Consider the following 17,747-nt stretch of genomic DNA (forward strand, 5'->3'; position numbering starts at 1 on the left):
GGAAGTAGCGAGAAAACAGAATTTAGATCTGACATTGGAAGTGAGGAAAATGGCAGAGTCTTTTATAAAAGATTTAATAGTGGAGAACTTGGAAAACAATGACAGGATTGGACATTGTTGGTATGGATTTACAAATGACTCATGGCAAATCTACTGGAAATCTCTGAGGATGTAAGCAGTGGAATAGATAAAGGGGAGCCAGTGGTTGTGGTTTACTTCGATTTTCAGAAAGCTTTTGGTTACATTGCACAAAGAGGTAAGCATATAAAATTCAAATGTTTGGGATTTGGGGGGTAGTGTACTAACATGAAGACAGAACTGGCTGACACAAAGCATTGAAATAAATGAGTGTTTTTCCAAGCAATAGGCAATGACTAGTGGGATACTGCAGCGATCAGAGCTTGGATTCCAGTTGCTTACAATCAATATTTCGAGAGTCAGGGAGCAGAGCTGAGCACGGTGCTAGAAAAAACTGAAATGGACTAAATGTGGATAAATCACCAGGACCAGGTGAACTACATCTCAGAGTCCTTAAGGAGATAGCTGAAGAGGCAGTGGAGGTGTGAATGATGTTCTTTCAGGAATCATTAGATTCCAGAAGTGTCCCAGAGAACTGGAAAATCACTACTGTGATGCCCCTGTTTAAAAAGGGAATAAGAGAAAAGACTGAAAATTACAGGCAAATTAGCCTAATCTCAGTTGTGGGTAAGATTTGAGAGTCCATTGTGAAGGATGACATTTCTCAATACTTGGAAGTGCATGGCAAAATAAGGCAAAGTCTGCATGGCTTCATCAAAAGGAGGTCATGCCTGACAAATCTGTTAGAATTCTTTGAGGAAGTAATGAACAGGTTAGACCAAGGAGAGTCAATCGATGTTATCTACCTCGACTTCAAGAAGTCTTTGAAAGCTGCCGCACAGGAGGCTGCTGAGTAAGATAAGGGCCCATGGTGTTAGAGACAAGGTGCTAGCATAGATAGAAGGTTGGCTGTCTGGCAGAAAGCAGATAAAAAGGGATGAAAGGACCTTTCTCAGGATGGCAGCTGGTGACAAATGGTGTTCCACTAGGGCCAGTGTTGGGACCACAATTTTTCACTTTATACATTAATGATCTAGATGAAGGAACTGAGGACAATCTGGCTACATTTGCAGACAATGCAAAGATAGGTAGAGGGGCAGGTAGTATTGAGGAGGTGGGGAGGCTGCAGAAGTGGTAGATGGAATACAATGTGGGAAAGTGTAAGGTCATGCACTTTGGTAAGAAGAATAAAGGCATAGACTATTTTCTAAATGGGGAGAAAATTCAGAAGTCTGAAATGCAAAGTGACTTGGGAGCTCTAGTCCAGGATTCTCAAGGTAAACTCATAGGTTGAGTCAGTACTTAGGAAGGCAAATGCAACTTTGGCATTTATCTTGAAATGACTTGAATATAAGAGCAGGGATGTACTTCTGAGACTTGATAACGTTCTGGCCAGGCCTCATTTGGACTATTGTGTGCAGTTTTGGGCTCCATATCCAGCAAAGATGTACTGGCCCTGGGGTGGGTTCAGAGGAAGTTCATGAGAATGGTCCCAGGAATGAAAAGCTTAACATATGAGGAACGTTTGAGGGCTCTGGGCCTATGCTCGATAGACTTTAGAAGGATGAGTGGGGGGGAATCTAATTGAAACTTACAGAATACCAAAAGGCCTGGACAGAATGGATGTTGGGAAGGTGTTTCCATTGGTAGGAGAGGCTAGGACCCAAGAACACAGCTTTAGAGTAAAGGAAAGACGCTTAACAACAGAGATAAGGAGAAACTTCTTCAGCCAAAGAGTGGTGAATCTATGGAATTCACTGCCACAGAAGGCTGCAGAGGCCAGGTCATTGAGGATACTTAAGACAGAGATAGATAGGTTCTTGATTATCAACGGGATCAATGGTTATGGGGAGAAAGTCAGAAAATAAGGTTGAGAAACACATCCATTATGATTGAATGGCAGAGCAGATCCAATGGGCTGTATGGCCTAATTTCTACTCCTATGTCTTATGGTCTTATTAATGATTTAGATGCGGGAACTAAATGTAATATCTCCATGTTTACAGATGACACAAACCTGGGTGAAAGGGTTAACAGCATGAAGGATGTAGTGATGCTTTAGTATGATTTGAACACATTGAGTAAGTACACACATGTACGGCAAATAAGATACAATGCAAATCATTGTAAGGGTGTCCACTTTGGTAGCAAAAACAGTGAGGTGGGTTATTATCTGAATAGTGATAGACTGTGAAATGCATCCTGGATATCCTTGTACACCAGTCACTGAAAGTAAGCAAGCAAGTGCCTCATAAGACCATAAGACATGGAAGCAAAAATTAGACCATTTGGCCCATCAAGTCTGCTCTGCTATTCAATCATGGCTGATAAGTTCCTCAACCCAATTCTCCTGCTTTCTCCCCATAACCCCTGACCCCCTTGATAAGAATGACAAAGTAGGCAAATGATGTTTTAGCCTTCACAATGAGAGAATTCAAGTACAGAAATAGGGATAATTTGCTGCAATTGTACAGGGCCTTATTGAGGCAACACCTGTAGTATTGTGCATGGTTTTAATCTCTTTAACTGAGGAAGGATTTTCTGACAAGGAGAGAGTGCAAGAAAGGTCTACCAGACTGATTCTCGGGATGGCAAGACAAACGTATGAAGAGAGATTGGATCAGTAAGGTCTATAGTCACAGGAGTTTAGAAGAATGAGTGGGGGGAAAATCGCATAGGAACCTGTAAAATTTCAACAGAAGTAAATGCAGGAAGGCTGTTTCCAATGACCAAGGAGTCCAGAAACAGGTTTCATAGTTTTAGGATATGGGTTAGGCCATTTAGGACTGAGATGAAGAGAAATTTCTTCCCCCAGAGAATCCTGTGAAATTCTCTAACACAAGAAGAGTTTGAGGCCAATGCTTTGAATGTTTTCAAGAAGGAGCTATGTATAAATCTTAGAGCTAAAGGAATCAAAGGGTATGGGGAGAGCACAGGCCCAGGATACTGAACTGAATGATCAAATAATATTGAATGGTAGAGGAGGTATAGAGAGCCTAATGGTCCACTTCTGCTCATTTTATCTACATTTCCATGTTTTTCCAGTCCTCTGTAATGTCACCAACCTGAAATATTATTTTTATCTCTCCATGGGTGCTGGAAAAACCTGTTCAAACTTTTCTGTTTCTATTTCAGACTTCCAGCATCCATAAATTTCTTTTTTGTATTTACTAGTAACACCAGCAACATTACCTTTGTCACCCTTGGATTATGGGTGAGAAGGCCAAGTCAGGACTATTACAATGCAACAACCCTTCCTTCAAGCACCTATGTGAGGAGGGGATAGGCTTTACCATGGTGAAATAACTTATTAGTACTCACTGATAACAAAGTGTGGAGCTGGATGAACACAGCAGGCCAAGGAGCATCTTAGGAGCACAAAAGCTGACGCTTCGGGCCTAGACCCTTCATCAGAGCTAGGCCTGAAACATCAGCTTTTGTGCTCCTAAGATGACGCTTGGCCTGCTGTGTTCATCCAGCTCCACACTTTGTTATCTCGGATTCTCCAGCATCTACAGTTCCCATTATCTTTGTTAGCACTCACTGTCTGGACTCAAGTAAATAGTGGCCAGTTGGCTAAATACATTGCACAGGACAGAGCAGCATTCCTGCAAAGTAGCATGCACCTGAGAAAGTGATGTGACAGCGATGAATGAGACAAAACTGACAAGAACTATCTTGAAGTAAGTTTTAAAAAAAACATGATCTGTGCCAACCAGCAGCTGCAGAGTCAGATATTTGAGTGTGTTTCCATCATGCAAAAGTAATCATGATTCAGAGAATTTAGAATCAAAACGCTTTAAGTTTGATGCCACATGGTAGAGCCCAAGTACCCAAACATCCAGAATGGCGATTATGACAGAAGACAAATGGTTGGACTAGGACAGGAACCAGTCAGCATAGAGTGATCATGTTTTTGTAACATCACAAATAGTCTTATGGAATTAACAATAGCAACATTAACAACATTAACAACAACAGTGTTAACAATAGCAGGAGGCATTTCAAGTTGATACAGTTCATTGAACTCAAAGTTCAAAGTTCAACAATGAACTCAAAATGGTTCCATTCCCATTTTTTTTAGGAAATGAGGATATAGTCTGTGAAGTTTTTTGTGACCAAAATAATCAAGAAAATCACTGAGACATCATTTACTTTTTCAACATTAATCCGCTTTTGAAACATTTCATGACATTTCTCCTTTCTTCACATGGGATTGGCTATGTCTGAACCCACTGAGAGTCTGGGAATGAAAACATGTCTGGTCTCCATGGCAACGGTATTGGTTTGTGCCTGTGGATCATCACAGCAGAATTGGAGTATCATTTACCCTCGCGCAGTGTCTGAATAATAATGGATTGAATATGAATAATAATTGAAATGTCTCAAACGCAAAACATACATGTAGATGGTCCTTCATAAAGCAATCGCAGGCCTGGCTTTAAATCATTAAAAAGCCATTTACATGAAAGGAGTTAAAATTAGGCTCAAGTCATAATTAAAATGGTCCAGAATCATACTACTCTTAAAATGTTTGGAGTATTTAAATGTTACCTATTTACAAAGATTTGAATCATATGGAAAAGAGTAAATTGGAGGTAGTTGATCTTTGACAGATCAATGGAGAATTACAAGTGGCTGTGTGGCCGCTGGACCATACAACAGAAAAAAAAAATCAAATCAATAAATTACTTATTATCAACAGCTCTAGTTGAACGCTGATGAAGTGTGGAGGTCAGATGAGGATTGAGGACTGCTATGATGCCCCTGCAGTTGAATGGCCCATCTAACATTACCATCTAGACTGACACATACAGACCAGCCCCACTGATGAGATACCACTTGACTGTTGTTAAGTGTAGATCACAGAGTTTCCAACGTTGCAGAGGAGATAAAAAAAAGTTGTAACTTCAGAGATATTGCTATATTAACTTAAATATCAAAATCTTCAAAGTAAGACAAAAGATCAAACAAATTAAAGGGCAGAAGGTATTAAAAGATTCAACACATCTATACAGAAGTTGCATTGTGAGGTTTAGACTGGAGACACCTTCCTATCTTCCTCAAGCTGGGTGCGTCTTCCTACCTTCTTTAAATTCTCACAACAATAAAATCTAAAGTCTTCCTTTTGGTTAAGAAGAGGAATTTAGATGATTTATTGATTAGTCTTTCTTTAGACATTTAATTTGACTGCGAACTAATCTTTCAAAGTCAAATAAAGATTTGTAGGTTCCGAACCGAATTTGGATTACTTTTCACCTTCTTGATAATGCTTAGTAACTTTATCACAAATTTGAAGAGTAGCATCCCTCCTAAAATAAGTTTGTAATAGTTTACTTCAAAATACCTTTTTATTCAAAGATATCTGATAGTCCGCTGCCAAATATGCCCTAAACCTGAAGTAAACCATGAGACTGTCTGCCTACTCTTTCATGGCTTATAATGGCAAAGTATTTGCCGAAAAAAAAATCTTCTCAGATCACCTTGGCTCATCAAAACAGAAATCAGTTTTCCAGTGATAAGTTCAATGTATTTTCAATAGTGTTGTCCTCGTGCCATGTACAGTGGTTCGTGCTGATCCACAATTCTCTTCAGGTACCCGTTCCTTCCTGTACATTAATGAAAAGGATTCAAATAAGTTTTCAACTCAAAACATGCTTCACAGCAATTCAAGTCACTCTCTCAACCCTTATCCTAGCACGCAGGAGAAAGGCGTGTGACATTTTCCATAAGATGGTTGCATCAATATTACAGTATCTCAGGGGCTTTAGTCACCACTTGTAATATTGACAGTTGGAAGATTATGAGCAAAAAGCAGTTGCTCAATATGGTGGCCTATTGCACAGACAGTGTGCTTGCAATCCTTTGAGGACTCTGCTATCATTTCATACTGCATCAAAATGTAATATCATTTTCAGTTTTATCGAAGAATATTTATAAGAAAGGAATGCTTCCTGAGCTACATAATTTATGGGTATTGCTGATTTACCTAGTGTTATGATTCATTTTCATTTATATTGCATATTAGTTGGTGAAATATATTGTGTTTAACTTTCAAGGTAAAAGAGTAGATCAGTCTGTAAAGGATTAGCAACATTCACTTCGTCATCATCACACAATTTGAAAGAGAAGATAATGCTCATAACAGAGCGTGTTTAGCGATTTTTATTCTACCTTCCTTTTTGTGACTCTCCATGCCAAAGAGCACTGAGCTATTAATCCATTTAGCATTGACAGATATTACTTCACAAATTTCTGTTTAATACATTGGTGCATAAAGGCTTGAAGGATTTATAAGCCAATCCTCAGTACGCTGTTTTAACCGGCATCATTCCATTTAATATGAAACAATTTTGTTCCTCCCTAAACAAAGCGAAAATAGGGAAACGTGACTTAAAACACGCTTAGCATCAATTTGCTGATAACACAAATATTACTATCTCAGTTAATATCTGTTGTAAAAGTCTAATATTTCTATTTTTCCTTGCATTGGAAATCAAGCTGCTCAGAAACAATCATGAAATATAAATCAAACGTGTATGTGTTCTCTTCCAAAGACTGTCCATTTTGCCAAATGACTGACTATAATTGATTTTTGAGATTCTTTTAGATTCCTAGAACATACCTGCCAGGTTCTGCTGAATGAAATAATCACTTTCATTTTGGTTTGTAAAATTGAGACCAAGCAGGAATTTTTTGTAGCAAAGCCAAATTGGATTGATGCATCCAAATTAGTGCGGTTCAGTACTTCACCCACAATGCAATAGGTTAAAAAAAGAGTGATTTTCTGTGGCCATATAAATGATTAATGTTGGAAGGGAGAATTAGGGGAAAAAAATGTATACAGAACTGAGGAGCATGCAGTGACTAATTGTAGTTTTTTTTGGAATAAACTGTTAATTTATAAACTTGTGTCAATGATATTAGCACAACAATAGAAAGGAAAAAGAAAGAAGTGGCATTTAAGTGAAATAAACATGTATTCCAATATTGAAGAACAATTTGGAAAATAGGTACAAGTGATGGCTTAGTTATAATTTTGTACAAATAATTTGTTACAAAATAAGTCAACTATTTCCAAGAGCAATTCCGTGCACATTTTTCATCATTCCAGGGTTTGTTTTCCAAGGCAATTGTTTGAAAAATGTATGTTGTGCACTTGTGATGTAAGGGTTCGTCTAACAATATGTGACTGAAGTTTCCTTTCAAGCCAATCTGTCTGCCCTCCGAATCCAGGTGCTTCCCATTATGCTTGAAACCCTAACAACATATTTGTTTCGGGCAGTATTTCATTTGTACACATACATAAATTTATGTAGCATCTCATATGGTTGGTTTTAGTGGTAGCTACATTCTCCTTATTATGAGATTCTAGTCCTTTTCCAACAGTCATAAAAGTTGAAACAGGCAGCTTTTTGGGCTGGATTTGTGAAAAATAACATCTAACTTCGATTTCCTCGGTTTTGATCCTCTGCCAAAGTCCACACAACAGAACTAGACCACGTTTGCCCTCACTTCCTCAGGCGTACACATGTGGAGACCCAGGCCTGGGTGCCATGTGTGAGCCTGTTGAACAAATCACTGACGTTAGATTGATCTGGAGATCATAGCACACGTACTGTGCTCTATTACGTCTGCTCCTAAGTTTGGAAGAACTTTGGTGTTTGCAGAATGAATAGGTGAGAATTTGCTTGGGGCTGATCTGCTAAGTGAGATTGGAAGGAATAAGAATGGTGGGAATGAAGGTGATGCTGGAGGAAGCAGTGGGGCTGATGATAGAGGAGGCATTGGGGGTAGAGGAGGTGGTATTAGTTATGAAGAAAGTGGCGGGGCTGAAGGTGATGATGGAAGAGATGGTGAAGGAGGTGGCAAAGATGATAGTGGGGTAAATAGTGGTGGTGAGGATGATGGTGGAGGAGGTGGGGGTGATGAAGGTAATGGTGGAGGAGTTGGTGGGGGTGAAGGTAATAGTGGAAGAGGTGTTGGGGGTAATGGTGATGGATAAGGAGACGGTGGGGGCAAAGATGATGGTGGAGGAGGTGGTGAAAGTGACAGTGGAGGAGGCTGTGGGTGTGATGTTAGAGGAAGTGGTAAGGGTGAAGTTGATGGTGGAGGGTGTGGTGGGTGAGACAGTAATGGTGGAGGGGGTGGTGGGGGCGATGATTTTAGTAGAGGTGGTGGTGGGGTGATGGTTTTGGTGGCAGGGGGGTGGGGATGCTGGTGATGGTGATGGTAGAGGAGGTGGTGGAGTGATGGTTTTGGTGGGGGGGTGGCGGAGATGCTGGTGATGGTAATGGTGGAGGTGGAAGACCTGGAGATGTTGGTGCCGGTGGATTTGGGGTGTGATATTGACATGTTGACAGTGGTGAGTGTTGCAGGCAGCCATTCAAGGGATTGTCTCCACTAACTTCAAGTAAATCCCACTGCCAGTTAGCCCATGCCCAAGTCCTTTAAGCTACGTGGCTATACAACATTGGAGTGTATTCTGGAAAGTACATTTCTCAAAAAGCAATTCAAGATATACCCCATGACGAGGATGGAAGCAAGTGCCCACAGAAATGAATTGCAAGAGTCAGGCCCCAAGGGCTTGGCGACAGTATTGGAAAATATTCAATGACCTAACAAGAGTGCCATTGTCAATGGATACATTGTTAAATGATTTCTCAACACCAGATCATCAAATTTGCAGTGACTCATCATTCCCGCGAGTGTTAGGACTCATTTCTAATATTCAGATTCTCCACCTCACTCTCATACCCTTTGAACACCCTCAGCAGTAGCAGTTGCATCACTTAAACTGCAGCATACTCTCTTTCTCTGGATGTCAAGGAGACATGGTTGGATTTACCTTTTGTTGGAAATGAAACTTGTGTGGTGTGAATGTCACTTACTTCTTATGTGCCTGAACATTATCCAGATCTTGCTGCGTATGTACTCTGACATCTTCAGTTACCAATGAGTTGTGAATGGTCCTCAGCAACATAATTGTCAATGAACATTCCCACATGTATAGCCTTATGATAGAGGGAAGTTCATTGATGAAACAGATGAAGATAGACACTACTTGTAGCAGCCCTGCAAAGATAATCTGTTTTTGAGATATTTTGACTTCTAACAGTTGCAACTATCATCCTTTTAGCCAGGTATGACTCTAACCAGTGGAGAGGTTTCACCTGTTTCATATCCAGGCAGCGTGCAAAATAATCCAAAGCAAGGTGGGTATCCTTTGTCAAATGCTTGGGTTCATTGTGGTTCTGTGGCCAAGGTCAAGGCATTGTGGTCAGTGCAAAAATAGAAGACATTTACCAATGCAATATCTTGTGCTTGGTCGCAAACAATCTATAGGTTAAATGGAGCGTAAACTTCTGATTGCAGTGCAACTTCCTCTTAAAATGTGGCAAGTTCACAGCTACATGTGTGTAGACAATGGCTCCATTCACCAATGAGAACTCCACTAGCCTGGCAAAGCCATGTGACTGCTCCCCTTGCTTCATTTCAAGTTAGAGAGATGACTACGAATCTCCTTCTGCCACAGGGTCTCTACTACCTCACTAATGCAGCAATGCATGGCGAACTCTGAGGGATGCAATTCAAATAGCCACTGGCTGCGCTGTCCCAGTCCTATTGTTTGGCTATTGGTCAGTTTGCAGCAGGTGGCCACCTCTTTGATGAAACACAGCACCCATAAAACACTGCCTTTAGCAAAGAGGGAGGTAGGAGACGAAATTAGTGAAGACTCTTGGTGGGTAAAACGTTCTAATGAGATCCCTTCACATCTACAATCTGTGTGTAGCTTCATCTTGTCCCCGATGCCTCTGCTCTACGTACCTCTCATACTCCTGTTCAAGATCGAAGTCCCTTTTGGAGAATCAAGCTTTCTGTTGATAGGCTTTAAAACCCTCCTGACCAATTTGGCAAATTCCAGGTCATTCTCTTATAAATCCAAAAACTGTTCCAAACCCTTCCAATAAGACAACTTATACTTACTTTGCAGCAACAAAAATAATGCAACATGACATTGTAGAATCATAAATTTCCTACAGTGTGGAAGCAGGCCATTTGGCCCATCAAGTCCACACCGACTCTCCAAAGAGCATCCCACCAGCCCCTCTACCCTATCACTGTGATCTTGCATTCCAATGGCCAAACCACTTTTCAACCTGATTATTTTAAACAATTCTAGCCAGGGTCCCTCTTGCAACTGAATGCTTCCTCATCTGGCAATGTTTAAAAGAGGTCATTAACAGGAACTAAGAGCCCCCAAATGAAAGGTTAAGTGCCAAATCAGTGTGAGATGCTGTTTGACCTTATAGCCTGCCCACTTAGCATTTTTCCAGGGCCCACCAGATTGCATTACAGTTAGGGCATGCTAGGCAGGTAGGTGGGTCCTAGAATTGGGCTGCCACTATTTTATGTGTTCCATGCTCCCACATTACCAGTAACGTTATTACAGGGTCAACGTTTGCAGCCTAGATGATCAACCACGGAAAAAAATACAAATATTACTGATTTGTCCTTTTTGACCTTTGCTTGTCTGAGAGGGTTATTGTCAATTTGATACATAAATACCAAATTAGAACACGAGCATATCTGTTAGCATCTGCTAGTTGAAATGCCTTGTGAATTCATGGGAGGGTGAATTTAAAGACATCTCCCTGACATGCTCCAAATGTATAAAAAGAATGGGTGCTATTGTCTTATCAACCTCTAATTCTGGTTGATAAGACTATTTTGGTATTGCTTTAGAAAACGTACTCAGCAGAAATCTAACAGACTATCCATCACACAGAAGGCTAAGAGAATGCATCATCATAGGAACTGTGAAGGCCAGAATAAAATTATATTGATCTGGTGCTGAGGAACTTTTGTTCTACATAAATACCTATTTAAACGAGTCAATTCCTCAGTTTTTCTGAGCATATAATAGGAGTAGTGAAGTTGTGGCATTCATAACTTTCAGGAGTTGCACAACTTAAGAACATATAGGAGTGCTTCCACTGATCATCCTCAGACACAGCATGAAGTTTGACAATCCACGTCACACGCGCAGTAGGGTACAGAATCAATTCTGCAGGTGACAGACAGAGAGACAGAGAGACAGAGAGACAGAGAGCCCAATGTCTTAGGTGTACTGGATCATAAATCAATGCAATTAATAACTGTTCTGCTCATCCAGAAAAATGACAGGAGGAGAGAAACTATAAGTTGTGCCTACTTCCCTACCAACAAGTACCTTTGACAATGCTGTGTCCTTTTGAAGTTCACCCCAGTCTTCTTTCATTCCCCGCCAGAGAGGCCAACTCTTTGAGAGGGGCAGAACCATGCAGTTACAGAAAAACCGCAATGGGATGGGCAGAATTGTTCATGCAGGCTTTGAAAGCTGACCAACTGGCTCAAATGAAGGTCAGAAAGCTACTCGGGCAGCAGTCACTGGGCTGTGATTTTCCCTGAATTGGGCAGAGGCTGATCCCACCATGCAATTAAAGATGATGGACAGGCCTGGCCCCCTACACCTCATTTTCACCATGGACGTCCAGTCCCTATACACCTGTATTCCTCGTGCAGATGGCCTCAAGGCCCTCCGCTTCTTCCTGTCCCACAGGCCCAACCAGTCCCTCTGCACCAACACCCTCAACAACTTCTCTTTCGATTCCTCCCACTTCCTACAGACAAAGGGGGTGGCCATGGGTACCCGCATGGGCCCAAGCTATGCCTGCCTCTTTGTAGGTTACGTGGAACAGTCCCTTTTCCGCACCTACACAGGCCCCAAACCCCACCTCTTTCTCCGTTACATTGATGACTGTATCGGTGCCGCCTCTTGCTCCCCAGAGGAGCTCGCACAGTTCATCCACTTCACCAACACCTTTCACCCCAATCTCAAGTTCACCTGAGCCATCTCTAACACATCCCTCACCTTCCTGGACCTCTCAGTCTCCATCTCAGGTAACCAGCTAGAAACTGATGTCCATTTCAAGCCCACCGAGTCCCACACCCACAGCTACCTAGAATACACCTCCTCCCACCCACCCTCCTGCAAAAATTCCATCCGCTATTCCCAATTCCTCCACCTCCGCTGCATCTGCTCCCACTCCTGCACATCCCAGAAGTCCACGTTCTTCAAGGACTACAACATTCCCCCCGCAGTGGTCAGGAACGCCCTTGAGCGCATCTCCTGCAACACATCCCTCACACCCCGCCCCCCCCGCCACAACAGGATGCCCCTCATTCTTACATACCACCCCACCAACCTCCAGATACAATGCATCAACCTCCGACACATCCGCCATCTACAACCCGACCCCACCACCCAAGACAATTTTCCGTCCCCACCCTTGTCTGCCTTCCGGAGAGACCACTGTCTCCGTGACTCCCTTGTCCGCTCCACACTCCCCTCCAACCCCACCACACCTGGCACCTTCCCCTGCAACCACAGGAAGTGCTACACTTGCCTCCACGCCACCTTCCCCACCCCCATCCCAGGCCCCAAGATGACTTTCCATATTAAGCAGATGTTCACCTGCACATCTGCCAATATGGTATACTGTATCCACTGCACCGGTGTGGCTTCCTCTACATTGGGGAAACCAAGTGGAGGCTTGGGGACCGCTTTGCAGAACACCTCCACTCGGTTCGCAATAAACAACTGCATCTCCCAGTCGCGAACCATTTTAACTCCCCCCTCCCATTCCTCAGATTACATGTCCATCATGGGTCTCCGGCAGTGCCACAATGATGCCACCCGAAGGTTGCAGGAACAGCAACCCATATTCCGCTTGGGAACCCTGCAGCCCAATGGTATCAATGTGGACTTCACAAGTTTCAAAATCTCCCCTTCCCCCACTGCATCCTAAAACCAGCCATCCTGTCCCCGCCTCCCTAACTTGTTCTTCCTCTCACCTATCCCTTCCTCCCACCTCAAGCCGCACCTCCATCTCCTAACTACTAACCTCATCCCACCTCCTTGACCTGTCCGTCTTCCCTGGACTGACCTATGCCCTCCCTATCTATACTCTCCTCTCCAACTATCTTCTTTTCTCTCCATCTTCGGTCCGCCTCCCCCTCTCTCCCTATTTATTCCAGTTCCCTCACCCCATCCCCCTCTCTGATGAAGGGTCTAGGCCCGAAACGTCAGCATTTGTGCTCCTGAGATGCTGCTTGGCCTGCTGTGTTCATCCAGCTTCACGCTTTTATCTTAAAACTGCTGGGTCAGTAGGAGGCTTTCCATCACTGAAGAAACAACAGGCTGCTGTTTCAGGTAGTGAGGGAGAAGACCTACCAATATGGTTGCACCTTTTGTCCAACTGTTTCATTTTTCATTTTTAAACAAAAAAAATGGCTAGAGCAACCAAGTAGCCCTCCATTAAATCTCCCTTCAATTTCCTTTGCTCGCAGATGAAATTTCCACCTTGTCCAACTTAATCTTGCAGCTCAAGCCTGTTCATCCCTACAACTATCTATGCTATCCACCTTAATTGCCCAACCATGGAGTATCAGGTTACAATTTCTAACTACTATTATCTACTTTTAGGAATCCTGCCACCTCATTCAATTTTATTTTCTTTACACTTGCTACATTGAAAGGTATTTGGAAAGAACTAATACCCATGTCATGCATGATAAAGTGCAGTGTATGGCTTTGAATGTGGTTTCAATAATGTAAGTTAAAGAGCTACAAGTCAATAAATTTGCCGGTGCATCTGCTATTAAACCCTGTACAGTGTAATTTAGCGATGTCAGTCTTATGGAGATGATCTCTCCATTTTTTGAAATCAACTCCTTTTGTAGTTTTACTAGCCACATCTTAACAAAAGAGACAAAAAGTAGGAGGGGGGTGAATTATTAACTATACTCTAATATGATGCAGGATATTACACAGCTGCCATTACACAGCTCATCTGATGTGTATTTTATAAGATTGCAAATATTTGCTTCTTTCTTCACCCTGTTTCTGAACCTGTTGTCACAATGACATGAAATTAACATTCTGTGTTGCCCTTTCATGGAATAGCTTCATGGGGAACAAGCAAAGTGAGAATTGACAAGCTGGACAAACAGCTGGCAACGGTGAGGCCTGAGGGAATGTCTGTCTCACAGTCTTTTAACCTACTTGGCATATCAGCAAAGTCTGTCTGATTCATATTGTAATGATTGGAATCCCGATTCTCTGAAGCTCTGGTCCATTAATCATATTTGATTGAAATACAGTCAAGACTGCCATGTTCCACACTGTCAGACCGGTCAAGATTATAACATAAAATAGGCTGTAACATTAGCGAGCCTTTTAAATAGTTGCAAACATCTCAAACTGTTTTGTAAACATTTCCAATGTAAGGTTCAGATATAAAATCAGAAATTTAACATTTTGCTGTCATTTTACTCAATGGAGAAATTTATATTTCCATTTTATTTCTTCAAACTGAATCATTGAGCAAGTTACTTGCCCGGCGTCTACAGTTTTTAAGTTGTCTAATCAACATTGTGTAGAAGGTCAAGTGTCAGATAACATCTTCAGGAAGGCCTAGAGTTGGAGAGGGAGGATCAGGGAATGATCATCTTCACAATTCCCATTATCTTTAGTAATTTCATGGATTAATTCTGGCTCACATCAGTTTAAGGTTTCATTGAAAGTACAGGAGATCAAAAAGTCATAGACAGTGATATAGTCAGACTGGGAAACAGCAGCAGTGTTTGCTAAAGTCACCCCCAGGAGTTCTGCAGCTCAAGATCGATTCTAATCTCTGTTCTTTCCACTAGACTCTTTCACTCCTTGCTATCCATATCCATCTGAGTATTTATCAATTCAGAAAGCTCCAATAGTGACCCATTATATTATTTTCCGTCCATACAATTTATCCAATGGTTACTATCTGAAAGAGTTGAGCATCAGAAAATGGTGAGTCTTATTCACTGAACTGTGGAACAGCAGTGTTCTTTTCACTCATGTAGTTGTCATCCAGAAAGTTACAAATGTTCTTTTTCTTCCCCCACAATTGTTGCTTTTTGAATAAAAGTAGTGAAGTTCAAAACCAGCACACTTCCCTCAGGAACAAGTTCATCCTTCTGGGCTAGGGAGACTATATGAGAAACACTTGAATTCACGCAAGCTCTTATGACAATACCTCTCTCTAAGGAACTTGTGGATTTCTATGGGAGATCCTGTTTCCTGAGTAACCACATTAATGGGGGAATGAGCGTAGACAGATCTCACCTCGTAACAGGAACCTAAAATGACACCCTTGATCATGTTCTGTACATGAGCCTTATAGTTTGGTGACTGCAGCATCCATGAGATGAAACTTGGAAGTGTAATTCTTTTGGAAGGCAAGAACTTTCCTCATGAATTAGATCAGACAGAGATTGAATATGCCCCTCAAAAATTGTAGGAATCATTGATGAATCAGTGACTGAAAGTAAACGGGAACATTTTGGCTGTTCCTCTTTACCGATGAACAAAAGGGGAAGGTCTCCAGTTTTGTTCATTTTCACTAAGCCAAGTCACATGTTTCTGGAAAATCTCAGCAGGTCTGACAGCATCTGTGAAGGAGAAAACAGAGTTAATGTTTTAGGCCCAGTGACCCCTCCTCAGAACTCAACCGTGTTCCTTATGAAATGACAGGAATAACCTCACTGGCTTCTCTGAACATCATCTTATGAGTTAAGGTACAATTTCTTTTCCTGCTTCTTATCCTTCACACATTGACATTGAGAGATAACTACATCTAATTTCTTGCACAATTTCTATTGGTTTCGTTTAATAAAGTTAATTATGAAATTACAGATTTTATATACACTGTCTTGGACTATTCAAGAGGCTCAATTCCAATTACCTTGAGTTTATAGCTGTGCATAGCAGTTTCATGTCAGGTTTGAAATTTCCCCTTCTGATCCATGTCAAAATAATACCATGGCTATTGGCTGATTTTTCCAAGAAATGCCAACTCTGTTTGGAAATACTGCCAGATGTATCATTGTTTGGCCTTTCATCCACAGCCACTCCACCCAAGTGATATTTACCTATTTTCTATGCCCCTCAAATACAAATGAGAAAAAGGACAATGGGTGCAATGGTAGTACGATGGAATGGAAATTAAACATGATATTTGCCATAAGGCTGAAACATCAGTTAATGTGAGACCAATAAGATACAGCAAGAAAACTCTTGAAGCTCATGACAAGAATCAGTTCACCAAATTTGCCACGATATGCTTAGCCAGGGAAGTAAAATTCAGCCTAACATCATTTTCCATCATGGATTTGCAGTCGTGTCAATGACTTTCAAGAAAGGAACAAGTGAGTAAACAAAGAACTACGAGCTAAGATGACAAAGTATAGAGCTGGATGAACTCAGCAGGCCAAGCAGCATCTTAGGAGCACAAAAGCTGATGTTTTGGGCCTAGACCCTTCATCAGCTTTTCTGGTCCATTAATCATATCTGATTGAAATACAGTCAAGACTGCCATGTTCCACTCTGTCAGACTGGTCAAAATTATAACATAAAATAGGTTGTAACATTAGCGAGCCTTTTAAACATTTGCAAACATCTCAAACTGTTTAGTAAACATTTCCAATGTAAGGTTCAGATATAAAATCATCAGAAATTTAACATTTTGCTGTCATTTTACTCAATGGAGAAATCAGCTTTTCTGATGAAGGGTCTAGGCCCAAAATCGTCAGCTTTTGTGCTCCTAAGATGCTGCTTGGCCTGCTGTGTTCATCAGCTCTACACCTTATCTGGGATTCTCCGATCACAAAGAACTACGAACTTGTCAGTTTTAACTCAGTGGTAAGAAAATCTAATATATAAGATATGATAGGTAAAGACTTGGATAAAATTGACCTGATGTAAAAGAGTCAGCATTGACGTACAAATGGGTAATTATGCGTGATGAACTTACTGGAGTTTTTTTTGCAAATACTACTATCAAATTTGATAAAGAGCAGTTGCTGGACATAGTATATGTGAATTATTAGGAGGCTTTGATAAGGGTCCCACAGGAGGTTGGTGAGCAAAGTGAAACCATGTGGGATAGGATAAAATATACTGGCATGGATTACTGATTAATTAGAGAAAGATTGGAGAGAAAACAGACAGCAGGAATACATGGGTCATACTAGCAATGACCAGGCTTTAATTAGTGAAGTACTGCAAAGATCTGTACTTGATTCCCAGCTGTTCACAATATATATATATCAATGATTTAGAGTTGGGGACCTAATGTGATATGTCCAAATTGGAAGGTGATACAAAGTTAAGCAGGAATGGATGTATGAGCAAGATGTTTTTAAGCAGGACTTGGACAGGTTTGGTGAATGGGTAAGAATATTGCAGATGGAATGCAATCTACCTTGCTAATCAGAACAGATGTACAAGTATTACTTAAGGAGGTGGAAGGTTTCCTTGTCAACACGTCATTGGAAGCTAAGATGCAGGTACAGAAAGTTATTAGGAAGGCAAATAGAATGTTAGTATTTATTGCAAGATGATTTGGGTGAAGCAATAGTGAAATCTCAAATGTGTAGCAGTGTGTTTAGATCCCTCCTGAATTACTGCGCGCACTTTTACTCTCACTACCTCAGGTTAAGATATAATTGCTGCAGACACAGAACGAATCTTCAGACAAAGATTCAAGAGACTTGTTCTTGGGATGGTAGGACTTTGCGATTGCAGA

This window comes from Stegostoma tigrinum, chromosome 30 (assembly GCF_030684315.1).
Source record: "Stegostoma tigrinum isolate sSteTig4 chromosome 30, sSteTig4.hap1, whole genome shotgun sequence".
Taxonomy (NCBI): Eukaryota; Metazoa; Chordata; class Chondrichthyes; order Orectolobiformes; family Stegostomatidae; genus Stegostoma; species Stegostoma tigrinum.